Below are 13545 nucleotides of genomic sequence, written 5' to 3'. Positions count from 1 at the left end.
TATGAGAGTGTAGTACAAACAATAAAAACAGTAGAAGCTACCTGAGTTGCATACATTACGAGATAAAACAGAAGTATCCTTCAAGTAAGTTCGTGATTTCGTATAACAAGCGTTTTTCCATTTTTACGTTTTCTCAGAATAAATTATATCATTGTATACTTTTGGGTCAATTATTATTTTATCATAAATATAACTAACTTTGTATCGACTAAAGTGTATTTTAATTGCTTTAAAGAAACATTAAATAGAAATTATATTGGTCCTGTTTCAAATATCTTCATTTTAAAGTTATCCGCGCAAAATCTTTCGTTCCATTAAAATGTTTACCTCTCCCACGAGAGTACGTTTTATTCGTTAATGCTAAACTTCCAACGCTAAAAACTGGGACACTGTTAATTAAAAAGGATTTTATTTTCTGTATATAAGGTTACACGTTCCATTGTTTCAAACTATTGTTTAAATTTACATTAAATTTAAATTCTAGCATGAAAGTCAACTGTAAATCTTAACTATAACAGTTCATATAATAAAAACGAGATGATTCATATTATAATAACGTTTTAATAAAATAATTGATTCACTTAACACTGTTTTTAAGTGGAAATAATTTAAAAATTCCTTAATTTAAACTGTTAATATACTTAATCTTTTCAAAATATTGTTATTGATTGAGATAATTTAGTTTCCTTTTAATATATCTTTAACAATATTAACATTCTAGTTTTGTTCTGTGTTAAGTTACTCATCCGCATATATTAATATTGTAAGGTCAGATTTATTTATGTGGTAATTGATATGTTCCTGCGGTTTGTTCATCAATATCTTTTGTCATGTTGGATATTGTTACAAAATTATGTAAATGATTATTCTTTTGCTTTTCGTTATCTTCGCTTCTATTCTCCGTCGTAAATACTATTTAAAAATATGCGTACTATGATATCGAAAACTTTTGTTTGTTTATTTAAATATATTTACGCTTAGTTCACTTATGAATATTTCATGAAATTGTTATATATATTTATATGTGTATTTATTTATGCACAGTAGGATTGCCTATAATTTTACTTTGGACTGCCGGAGAAAAATTATCTAAAACCATAAAAACCTTATCTACATTATTAGAACCCCTCTTTAATCTCTCTTCCTCGTTACATCTTTACGGCCATATTTTCTCAAGAACATTAGAAGCAGGTGCAAAAAGTTATCATTAACTGCTGAGTCTTCCCCGTAATTCGTTGTATACAGAAAAAATAAGAAAATATATAAATTCAAACTCGTAATAAACTGACTACGTATTTGTTGGTTATTTGCCTAAATACTATATATAAATATATTGGAGTATTATTAATAAAAATATTACAGACATAATCCAATTGCATTAATACGTTATGCTTCACATTGAGAAGGTCTTCAAAAATTTTCAAGTTTTAAACTCTGTAAATATTGAGAAGAAAATAATAGTTAAAATAGAAAGAAAAAGCACTACATATTTTATTTGTCATCAAGTCGTAACCACGTAGTTGAGGTCCCTCCTCGTCGATGTGGGAAAGCGGTTTTTTTGGAGGCGAAATTTTAAAAGAGATAATGTCGTCCCGCGGCTTAATTAACTTTATTTGAATTTATTATACTAAACGTGTTCACTCATTTGGTAGCGTTTTATCCTTTCTGATGCGGTCCCGTACAGTTTGTGTTGTTGATAAAAAATCTGGGTCTATATGGCTTACATAATTAAGACAGCAAAATTGAACTTATAAAGTCGTATAAAATGTCACAAAAAAGTCAAAAAAACACATGATGGATGGCTGTGGCTTACGACTACCGAATTAATGAGTATAAATTGAGGCCTTGCCCTTAGAGTTTTTTACTTAAACTGCCTAACTTTAAGTGATTTACCAAAATTCATACTATATAATTCACACTAAAGAAGGTTGGAGAATTAGAACTTATATTTTAATTTAAAATGAAACTATTTATTATAAAAAGATAGACAAAGTAAGAATTGTTCTTAACCTCTAATATATATAACATATTCAATTAATAAATGATAATATATATATATCATTATTTATGCAACAGAATTTTAGTCAACCCTTAATCCTATAGCGATGTTTGTTAGGAACACAATTTAGACGATTTATTCCGTTTACTATATTAGAACAAAGGGTTGTTCAAATGTTCATCTTTGTGGTTATTCGTAATAAATAGGGTATATTGCTTTCCTGATTGCATAAATGCTCCCCCTTTCAGCTTATTTAGGTCCGTTGAACTTAATAGAAATTTTATTTTAACCCCAGGTATAAGCGAATATTATCCTACATTTTCTTTTGTCTGTTTTAACCGAAAGGGTTGAACATGTGAAAATATATAAATAGATAAAAACAAATACGGCATCAAATGTACAAGAAAATCTGAATTTACTTTAGTGGTATAAAATTTTATCTCAAACCCATTTTATATGTAAATAAAAGTATATGTACAAGTCACAGGTAAATTTTATATTCTGTTTTAAGGTAAGGACGCCATTCCGTCCACCTGACGAACCGAAGTGAACTCCAAGCCGGTGATTTAATACGGTCTTGTTAGTTTGCTTGAAGATCGTATTACTCATGCTCGGACCAACCCGTAGTTTGTCACTCCTGACAATCTTGTTTAACCGCCATTTTGTCTATGTTTCGAGATCTTATAAATGTGTCTAACTGATTCATTACTAATATGATGGTTACGTAAATGTCCTTAGTTATACTCTTTATAAATATAATGTTTAGTTTTTATAAGCTGTTAGGTAAAAAGCTCTCAAATTATTTGTAGTAACATTTTTAAATAAAAAGGCACCTTTTAGCGCAAGACAACGCCAGCGGCAAATTACGATCTTGTTACTTCACTAGAGACATGTTGGCCCAAACCATAGATCATTCTAGACATATGTTGCCCCCGTTCAACCCCCATTTTGATGTTATTTAAGACGATAACGGTACCTACTCTGCTAAAATATACATAATGTTTTTAACTTGTTACAAGAAAATAAAATCTCATTGACGGTGTTGTGATAATTTATTAGGTGTATTTATATAAAAAAAATTAAATATCATTAAAGTTTTATTTCAGTCTGCAACACTATTCTTTGTTTCGATTATAAAAAGTCGAGAATGCAAATAAGATTTAATCTTTTAATTGTGCTGCCAAAGCCGCAGTACTTGAAAATCGCTAGAAAGCTGTTCCTACCAATTTATCAAACTGTCGCCTCCCCGTTAAACAATGTTTACATTTCTCGATTTAATTTCACGCAACGCTAACGACTATGGACAAAAGAGGCAGAAAGGAAATCTATGAGTATCCCTTTATTTTCGCAAAAAATAAGAGAAAAAATGTATTACTATATTGTGTGATATGAAAAATTCTATATGACTTTGTGAAAACTTAAAAAAAAATATTTATATAAGTATAATATGTTTAGGTAAGATAATTTTTATACAGTTCACTTGAATATTAGTTTGAATGTCTTATACTAGGGTTAACTAGGCAATTTTACGGCGATTTAAAAAAATAAATAAACTGTATACTGTTTGACTACCCTCTGTTGCCAGGTGGAAATGAAGTGATAGGTAGTAAACGTATAGAGGTCTTGTCAAAATCTTTAGATACTTTCCTGTATATATTATATGTTTCATTACTTGTACGAATATGGTATTATTTTTGGCTTTGCCGAACAGTTTAGAGCTTTTTCCCATCATTATGACAGATGTCCAATATCTCAAGTATAAAAATTGTTCGATCCCAATTTGATGATACGAAAAACTGAGTGAATATTATTTGATATTTGAAATAATTTTAGGAAAAATCCCGAAACATGTTTCAAATAAATCAGTAACTTAAATTATATTGTAATATACACAAAAATAATAGGTTTATGAAATATATTGGCTAATTATTAAACTTTTTTGTTTCCTACATTTTATTAAAATTCAAAGGTATTTTTTATACTAAAACAAGTCTAAAATGGCAAGCTGTAATTTTTTTGGATACACAGATGGCTTATGTCTCCCGTATCTATACTTGTACCTTTTATCAATAACAATTTGTCGTTTGGTGAAATATGAAGTTGTTGGCACACAGCTGAACACGACGGTAATCAGAACGGAAGCTGAACAAAAAAATGACGTGAAGCAGACCTTACCCGTGAGAGCGCTTTGAATTTCCGATGTAACAATAAAAAACCAGGGCTTGTGGTAAAAACATTGTATTGCAAAACGTTCGCTATAAAAATATATTTTAAAAATCTACTTTTATCTTGCTATATTACTGGCGTTATGAATAATGTTTCCATAAAGTATAAATTATGGTTTGGTTATAAAATAGCCCTAAATAAACTAGAGACCCAGCAGTAGGGTGAGTGTTCAGTGACAAATTAGTGAGACCACCTGAGCTTTGAACATGTGCCACATCTGACACTAGCACTATAACGAAGGATTACGTCTAACATTTTGTGAGCTTACTATTTGTTTGTGTCATATTCGGCCATTTAAGACAATTCCAGACTGTCAGTGGTTTCAATATATTTTAATGTATAAGATGATACTTTGTTTCATATACTCACATTATTCTAATATAGGTAGGATTTGGGCTTCATTTTTAATGCTGGTCGTATGAAATGGCGATCGGCGTATAATAAGTACTTATTTTCATTATTGCAAGCATCTCAGAGCTCTTTGTCGTATCTTGATAATGGCCAAGGATTTGTCAGATGCCTCGAGTAAGAATTGAACCTCAATATTGTTCGTTTTTATACGTAGATCACAATACTACTAACAATATTATCTTGCATGCACGACAGAAAGATAGAACGATATATCTCAAAGCGTATACGCTACCTGTAGCGTTTCCTGAAACTATTCACATCTGAGAGAGGAATCAGGTCGCTTTGTGAATGAAATAGAATTTTATCTCCGTTCCCTCTTTGAATTGTGTTTTAATTTATATTATATTTGAATATAAGGTCATATTTAGTTTATACATTTAGTATTTAATTTTAATAATTTATCTTATTGGAGATTTTACAACAGCTTGTGAGTTTATTTCCTCTCAACTTTTATTTCATATAAAGAAGAAATTTTTCTTATTATCGGAATAGAGTTTTGCTCGCTATATTTTTTTATATTGATATGTTTTGAAAATTAAAAAAGGTAAACTAAACATTTTAATGGACATATAGAGAATATATCATACTTTCTAAATTTGTATAAATGTGTGATGCATTAAATTTAAATAACTTCTATCTGTTAAGTAACATTGTTAATTTTTTTTGTAACTTGTTCTGATATAACTGGACTGCTATAATAGCGGACACAAAACAACATTTTTTTACTATTATTTATTCAGAACCTATTTATACGTTTGATTTCATAAAAAATCCTTTAATATCAACTTACATAATATATGTTATTTTTTATAAAATATTAATTTGATATCAACCAGCTGGTGTTAACCAGCAATTTTCTCACTCGTTTATAAATGAAAAAAATATTGCTAAGTAAAACAACATGCATTAAGCTTCATGTTTTAAAAACTAAGTTTCTAATTATTTACATCATGGTAATTGATTGGTTACTTTTGTTAAAGTGAATTTCAAAGAAAATTATAATAATAAAATTAAAGGAAAAAAAAGCGTTGACCCATTTGCAATTGCAGTAATGGCTATCATCGTATAGCTGGAGGGGCTTTCACAAATAAATTAAAAAAAGGGGGATAGAACCTCCATTTGCTACTAACTTTATTAGAATTCATTTGGAAGGACGCTTCAAGCTTACTAATGAGACTTTTTATCATTTTTTTTAAGATTCTATCTCGGATTAAATTTGCGGATTCACTGTTCGAACGATTACTTTTGTTGAGAGAAATATGCTTGCTATCATTTATCATCAATTTAATAGAAAGCGATAAGAAAATGAAATATTTCATAAGAGGTTTTATGTAATGGTAGTTTAAAATGGTCTTCTTTATTTTGTAGTATTCTTCTATATCTCATAGTATCAGATTTCACCTCGTTTTATTAATGATATCCCTCAGCAATAGTAACTTTTGCTTATACCTAAATAGGTAATAATCTTCATAATCTTCATATGCTCATTCATTCAGCTTCTCTGAAAAAGGATACATACGGATGTGACTTTTTTAATGAATGTATTATATAATCAAGCGCTAGCAGTATTTTAAGTAAAAATAAAAACAATTATTCAAAACTATTCTCTTTGTTATTTTGTTTGTTATGTACCTACGTACACATGCGAACATACGTATACGTGTCCCTTTGCAGAGAAACTAATTAATGAGAATATGAAGATGACAAATAACAAAGAGAATAGTTTTGAATAATTGTTTTTTTTTAATTAAAATACGGCTAGCGTTTGATTATATTAATCATTTAAAATAAAACCTTTTTAACAACTTTCATGCCTTAATAGTATGGTTTGTAAAAGGCCCTTTAAACACCAGTAATTTTCGTTTTAAAAGTTAAATTCCCCTTCTTTAATTATTGCCAGTTTGGGTCTTAATTTACAATATTTTTTACAATAAGTCTTCCTTAGCGAAAGAGACAATTCAGTCACTTATTGCAACATTACAATTTAATTGAGACGAAAATAAGTATGAGTAGTTATCAATAATGATAGCAAATATTGTATTTTAAAATCATATTTTTTTGTATATTACAAGTAGACGCTGTATACGTTTATTTTTTTGGTCATTCTTAAGTTCAACCTCGCAGATGGAATTAATGGTTTTGACTGAAAGTGATTTTAAAGCAACTGATGTGTTCGTTTCAGTTAAATGTAAAATAGTTATAAAATACGTTCGCCACATCAAAACGTTGCCGTAACTGAATAAACTGCAAAAAGTAGTCGCATCAGTGAATTCATTACAAACATTTCCTTTTAATTTTGGCTTGAAATACAAACCTTTTATGTGGCAGCTACCAACCGCACTTTTCACAGGAATTTAAGGGTTGAATAAATATCTCTTTATGTTAATCAAATTCACTCCTTAAATAACTGTTGAGTTTTTTATTTTCTCTAATATATTGAATTTATTTTTCTTTTAGATAAATTTTAACAGTGAAATAACAATAAAATTCCAAAAAAATAATAAGCTATCCAATGCACGAATATTTTCTAGAGTTTAACTTACACTTATGGTAACCTTCAAAAACCTACTCAGTTGTAACCTGGGGGGTTTATTCTGTCAGGCGGTTTTAGACTCTATGTGTTCCGAGTAAAGGATATTGTCATTGGTTCTGCATTATAATTTCACGGCTGCATTTGACGAGAGCCGTGGGCGACACCTTGGAAATTGGGAGGGAAATATAATTGGAAAATTATTCAGGTTCACCACTTTTCCGTTACGAAGCGCATTAGAGCATTAGGTTGAGTGCCTGCAGCCAGTTATCTTGAACTTTTAAATTGAATGTAAAGAGTGGTTATATCGTGGAATAAATTTTTGATTTTCTTTTCTAAAAACTCTCGACAAATATTTGCTTCTTTCAGTTTTTGTTCTCAAAACCCAAGTGTGTGGCAAAATAAAGTAGTACATCAAGCTATTGAAGTCATTCTGATATAGTATCATTTAAGGATATATTTCTATGTTACCATCCACGTAAGCATAAAACTAGTCCTTGGATTTTAATAACATTTAAAAATGCTTACATTGAATTACTGTTTTCAGTGTAATATTTTTAAAGTTTTCATTTTTCAGTTGCGTAGTTGCTGGAAAATGTTGTATTTTTCGAAAGAAATTCACGTTACTCTGAACTACTATTTTATGTTTTAAAAAAAAATTCATACCATTATAAAACATTTCCTTATCTCTTCTTCATTAAAACTTTGTACCTACATTTTTTGTTTGCTATAAGCTCTAATCTGGATGAAAAACGGAGTTGTACTTTTCTGTTAAATTAAGATTTGAGAAACATCTACCCCCGTGGGGGATGTACGAGAGTGCTTTGTTTTCATATTCATGTTTACTAAGCAGCAGATAATACCCGCTGTTTCGAAACGCTAATATTTTAACTGGCACACGTATCACGTAGAAACTCTTCAAACATTTGCAAACAGTGCGTGATCGTGGCAAAACCTAACGGCTTTCAGACGCTCTATTGACATCCACCTATTATATGGCGTTATCCTGCTAATCGATCTCTCTTCATTGTCAAAATCGCGAGTGAAATTAATTTGAACACAGCATTATGTTTTATATGAATCTTATTGTAATGCAATATCTCCGAAAAATTTATTCTCTGGAATTAGCTTTTTATGTTTAAATCATTGTCTCATGTTGAATACCGTTGATTAACAGTTAATTACACTGTACGTGGACTTCTGTCCTTTGAATTCGAATCTTATTTGGGATTATAAAGTCAAGCTGATTTGCAAACATGAGGGGCAGCGGTTGATAATTAATCTGGCCAGACGGATTGCTCGACCTACGGAATACAAATCATGGTTGACGCCAACGCGATTATTAAGCATTTATATCCAACCACACATAAGGTTTCATTAGCTGGAGTCATTTTTAATACGATACGAACTTAAAAATACCTATTACTGTAATAATATATAACAGTAATAGATTCTATTTTAATAGCAATTATATTTATTAATGAATTAGATATAAGAGAAATTGTTATTATTTTAATAAAAAAATATAATTCTATTTAAACGAGGACTATTGTATTAATTTTTAAACGTCAGGTTTTGTTCAATATAGTTAAATACAATTTCTAGTTGCAGTTAAGCATAAAGGCTTTACCGTCCACAACAGAATGACATGAAAATTTGAATAAAAGCTCATCTTCCGTAAACTGTTAGTGTACGGGATGTCGCTCAACGAGTTAAATTTTAATGGAAAATTCAAATTGTACAAGGTATTTTGTAATAGAGCTTCCCCGAAAATGTATTTAGAGGGGTTCACACTAGATGATTAATACGTAAGATAGAATAAAATACGTAACTTGTTTTAATTTTGTATGAGAAATGTATACTAATTTATAAACTTCAGTATCGATGCACATTGTAATAGAGACATTTATATTTAATATTTATAGAAAACAAAAACTTTGTATATAAAAATGCAACAAAAAAAGTGCGTGGTATTTGGTTTTCAAACACAATTACAGATTGATCAATTCGGTTAAAGTTATGTATCCAAATGGTCTATTTAACACAAGTTGAACTGTGAGAAAAGTTGGTGTTACATGCTAATGGAACGAAGTCAATTGAATGTAATAGCCGCGTAGGTGACAATTTGTTAGAGCAGAGAGCATTGGTCTTAGTATTTTAAAACGACTTCTTGAATTTACATGCATAAATATAAATGTACCCATAATTAAAGGTAATTTTCAGGTTAACCAATGTCAATGATAAGGTAATAAATAAATTATACGGTTTTATTTTTAATTTAAATGCTTAAATCTAAAATAGCATTGCAAAAGTAAAGAACTCGAATATGTTTTTTCTACAATCATAAATACTGTAAACTTTACAAGAATGTAATTTGCCAGAAAAGCAATAAATAAACGTGGGTGCAATCATGTCAGTTTGTTTGCGGGTTATAAACGGAGAAATAGGCTTACAGAGGCATTGCCCGGCTTCAAGGCGTAATTAATGGTCTGCGGGGAGACACCGGTGAAATTAGATCAATTCCTGCTCAAAGGGTGGTATTGGTAAACAAAACTAATTAATGGGAGTTGTAGATTAGATCTCAGATTTCCAGATTTTATTTTGGTTGTATAGATTCCGATATTTATTGTTTATTTAGATACTAATATTTTCTTTGAAGATAGTAAAAAAATACAATGAACCAATGATTGATGAGGACAAATGCAGTATCACTAGGGATATTTTGATCTATGTTAATTCTTTTCTTTTAGTATTATTTTTAGTACACACATACAAAAATGTTCAAATGAAATTAGGAAACCGTTTTACATTTCTTCCCTTGGAGTATAAAAACAACATTTACATGCGGTTACAATAATAGATTGCAGTAAATTGTTTTCGAGAAAATTCAACAAAAATTTATAGCGCCCGTGGGACGGTATAAATTTCAAACGCAATAAAGCGGTCTAAAATGTTTTCCATAAAAATTCTCTGAATTCAGCACATATTGAGTGATCTTCAGTTTAAGTAGGATGTGATGAAAAGGCTGACCCTTGTATTTAGCTATTGTTTTAAGATGCCACTTCGTTACGCCCCTGTGCTCGAGTTGCCTGATAGCTTTTAATGTTTTTTTGTGAGGACCCTTGTCTAACTGATAATGAGAGGGAGTTTGGTTATATCGTAGTTAGGTTACTGAAATTTATAGCGGTAGAAAAACGATTTTCATTAAATGTAATGGCGATGTTAATGGTGGCCCTTATTATAACGAAACACCTGGTACTTTATTTGTATATTCAATTATAGGAACTATTTTATTAATATAATTAATAATCGGTTAGCTATATGTAATGTAGATAGATAAGTATTTGTTAAATGCACGTAGTGTTAAATTGTAGTACAAATTTTTGTTTATGAATTTTCTGAAGCCATATTTTTATAAAGATTTTAACGAAAAATATATGCACTGAGTTAGGGGCACACCCTTATCAGAGTCCCCTCGTTAATGGAAGAGGAGACATTGTCTCGGCTATATTTTTTTGGAAATTCTTCCTATGCCGTGACTATGTGATAAAATGTATTAAGTGATTGTTATTTTGGAAGTGTTATACTACTATACTAGAATACTATACTACTATATGAGAGCGAGTAAATGAAAATTTGCGATATTAAAGCAAGGCTTTCAAGGTCTTTTTAATCTTCTTTATGTATAGAGCTTTATTGATAATTAAAAATAAAGAGCACAAGTATTAATTCGAAAGTATTGAACAAATACATATTTTAGTGTGGTTAATTAAAAAGTAAATTTTAAATGTTTGAACCGTCAGGGCATATAGCGCTTTAGCATGTTTTTAAAAATGACGTGAAGTATATTATAAGAAAAAAACTGATATTGCAACTTACAAATTTTTTACTTAAAATATGATTCCAATCGTGTTAAATTTGTTTGATTAGACAAAATTACCCTGAAAAGTGGTCCAAGCCGTTTGTGATGTGGTAAATATACAATGAATTATAAGGCATATGGTACGTAATTCTCACTCTCATCTCTGGTAATCCTTAAATGTACAATAGAACAAAAGCAAGATAACTCAAACAGAGGCATTCTCTCTGGATTACGTATTTCCACCTTTGTATCCTTAATCCGAGTTTAAACGTTAATGCAACAGATTTTCTTGTTTTCGTTTATAAAGGTACGTGTCCCGACGTGCCCTCTGGCGGCGGAAAGCTAGGGAGGAGGGCTTAATTGGGAAATAATGCTTGAGTAATTAATCAAAATGTCTATCTGTGTTCACTTCTTGAGTGCTTTAGGAGTAGAGTGAAGTGGAGGAAAAATAGCGTAAAATTTGATGGAATATTGCTGTAACCATGAAACAAATGAAAAAAATGTACACTGAGTAATAACTCTTTGATCAATATGTTTTTTATTTTTTAAGTTTACATTTTACTTCTCAAGTTGAGAAGTCTATTAAAATCTCTTAAGTAAAATACTTTTAACTTCCCAGTTTCCGGTTTCGAATGTGTCTACTATATTATGGAGTGGGCCTGTTGACGAAATTTAATGGTTGCCATAAAAATTCTGCAATAAACGTGTAACTGAATTTTGGACTCATCTTGTTCCTTATAATAAGAATTTTAGTTACAATTATAAAAGTGAAAGTGACTGATAAATAATTTAATAATGTTTGTTTGTGAGTTCATTATTTTGAGCTATAGTTATATAGGGAAAAAAAAGGGAAGTGTAAAAACTTAGTTGTCATATTTATTTTTATATCATATTAAACAGATAGCTGTTATTCGATTTGTATCTTTTTATGTTTATTATAAACTAATTTCCATTGGGATGTAAAAGTCAAAGGTCTACGGTGGACCTGAAACTGTTCCAGTTCATTTCACATACAATACGATTGGCTCATTGTTGTTAACTCAAAGGTAAATTGAAAAGGTTCTTTAGTATATTTCCTGTTTTCCCTTTCAAAACTTCCATTTGTACAAATTGCTTCAGTTGATGTTTGAGTTGATTTAGGTCAAGAGTTAAATAATTTATTTGTTCAGAGGTTTAAGAATTTACGTTCTGATCTCTAAAACTGTCTCTCAAGTGTTGAAATTTTAATATTTCTCTTATTGGGATGCCCAAAATGTTATTTGAATAGATGTTAGAAAACGTACTGTCTAATTTAGCGTTATTGATTATGAAAGTTCTTGGTTTTATAATTAGTTGCTTCGACACGTCTAAGAAATACAACACCCTCTAATTTGTACTTAATTAATAACAACCGAAAACAAAACCGCTTATTTGCTACACTGACACTATTATAAATGGATTCAAAAGCCTTGTTACGAACCAGAATGAGAATAATTGGTAATTCAAAACCTCGTGGGGATCAGTAGTGACGTACCCGTTATGAAGCGTACAAATTTTCCTCAAACCCTTTAATCCACCGCTTGCTTATTTCAATTGTACGGAACACATTGCACTTGACGTACCTTAAATATACTGTGACAAGAGTGAAATTGCAATGTATTTGTTACATCTGCACGTAGTTCTTACCCCCCTTGGCGAAATTATCCACAGGCTACAAGCCTCCCCTTTGATGTAATTTCGGTGGCTGAATACACTTCGTTGTCAGCCATTGATGGCGTATTTATTTTTTTAACATCACTTAAAGATTACATATGAGTACAGTAGCAGTCTACTTTTTATTGTCTTTTACAGTATAATTTTTAATTTTAAACTTCCCAACTTCACGATTATAATTTTAAGTGAACTGTTTTTGGAATATAATCTACGGTATTGATTCTATACTTACTGAAATGTGCTTCGTGAAAATCCAACGAATAATATATCCCCCCATCTATGGAGCGTACGTTTCATATAAAATGCAACGAGCACAGTTTGTTGGGAAAAACTCCAGGATAAGGAAGGGTCTCTGTACGCTTGCTGCATACCAAAAATGTGGTAAAAAATTCCTTAGGTCTGCCATAAAAGAAGAAGAGAGCAACGCCATAGAAATAAGGTTTGATTTAGAAAATCAAGGAAAAACTTTATCGACACGTGTACCAGATTATATTTGAGTTGTATGACAGACATGTATTGTGTTATAATAAAAATCCACCTCTCATACTGATGTATTACGAGTCGTGCAATGATGTGATGCCTCGGGTTTACATTATAAATCCACGTTTGTTGTTTGTCATCACTTGTTATATAATAATAACATAAAAATAATCGTCGTGTTATCCTATCGTTACTTTTAGGTTACCCTTCGATTATATTATTAAAAATTAATTGTTCGGCTACGTACCTCCTTATTTTTCTTTCGGTTTATTTAAAGTCTAAACATTTTTATGAATGAAAATATTAAGAATCTACTGCAAGTAGCATTAGACAAGAAAATTGAGT

General features: G+C 30.3%; 1 protein-coding gene across 3 annotated transcripts in view; it reads left to right on the top strand.

Annotated features, from left to right (window-relative positions):
- The window catches only part of LOC116770984 (fasciclin-2), a 60607-nt gene that overhangs the window by 36159 nt on the left and 10903 nt on the right, over positions 1–13545 (top strand). The window lies entirely within an intron of this gene.

The sequence above is a fragment of the Danaus plexippus genome, chromosome 7 (assembly GCF_018135715.1).
Source record: "Danaus plexippus chromosome 7, MEX_DaPlex, whole genome shotgun sequence".
NCBI lineage: Eukaryota > Metazoa > Arthropoda > Insecta > Lepidoptera > Nymphalidae > Danaus > Danaus plexippus.
Note: the sequence above shows the minus strand (reverse complement) of the source record. Positions and strands in the feature narration are given on the sequence as shown.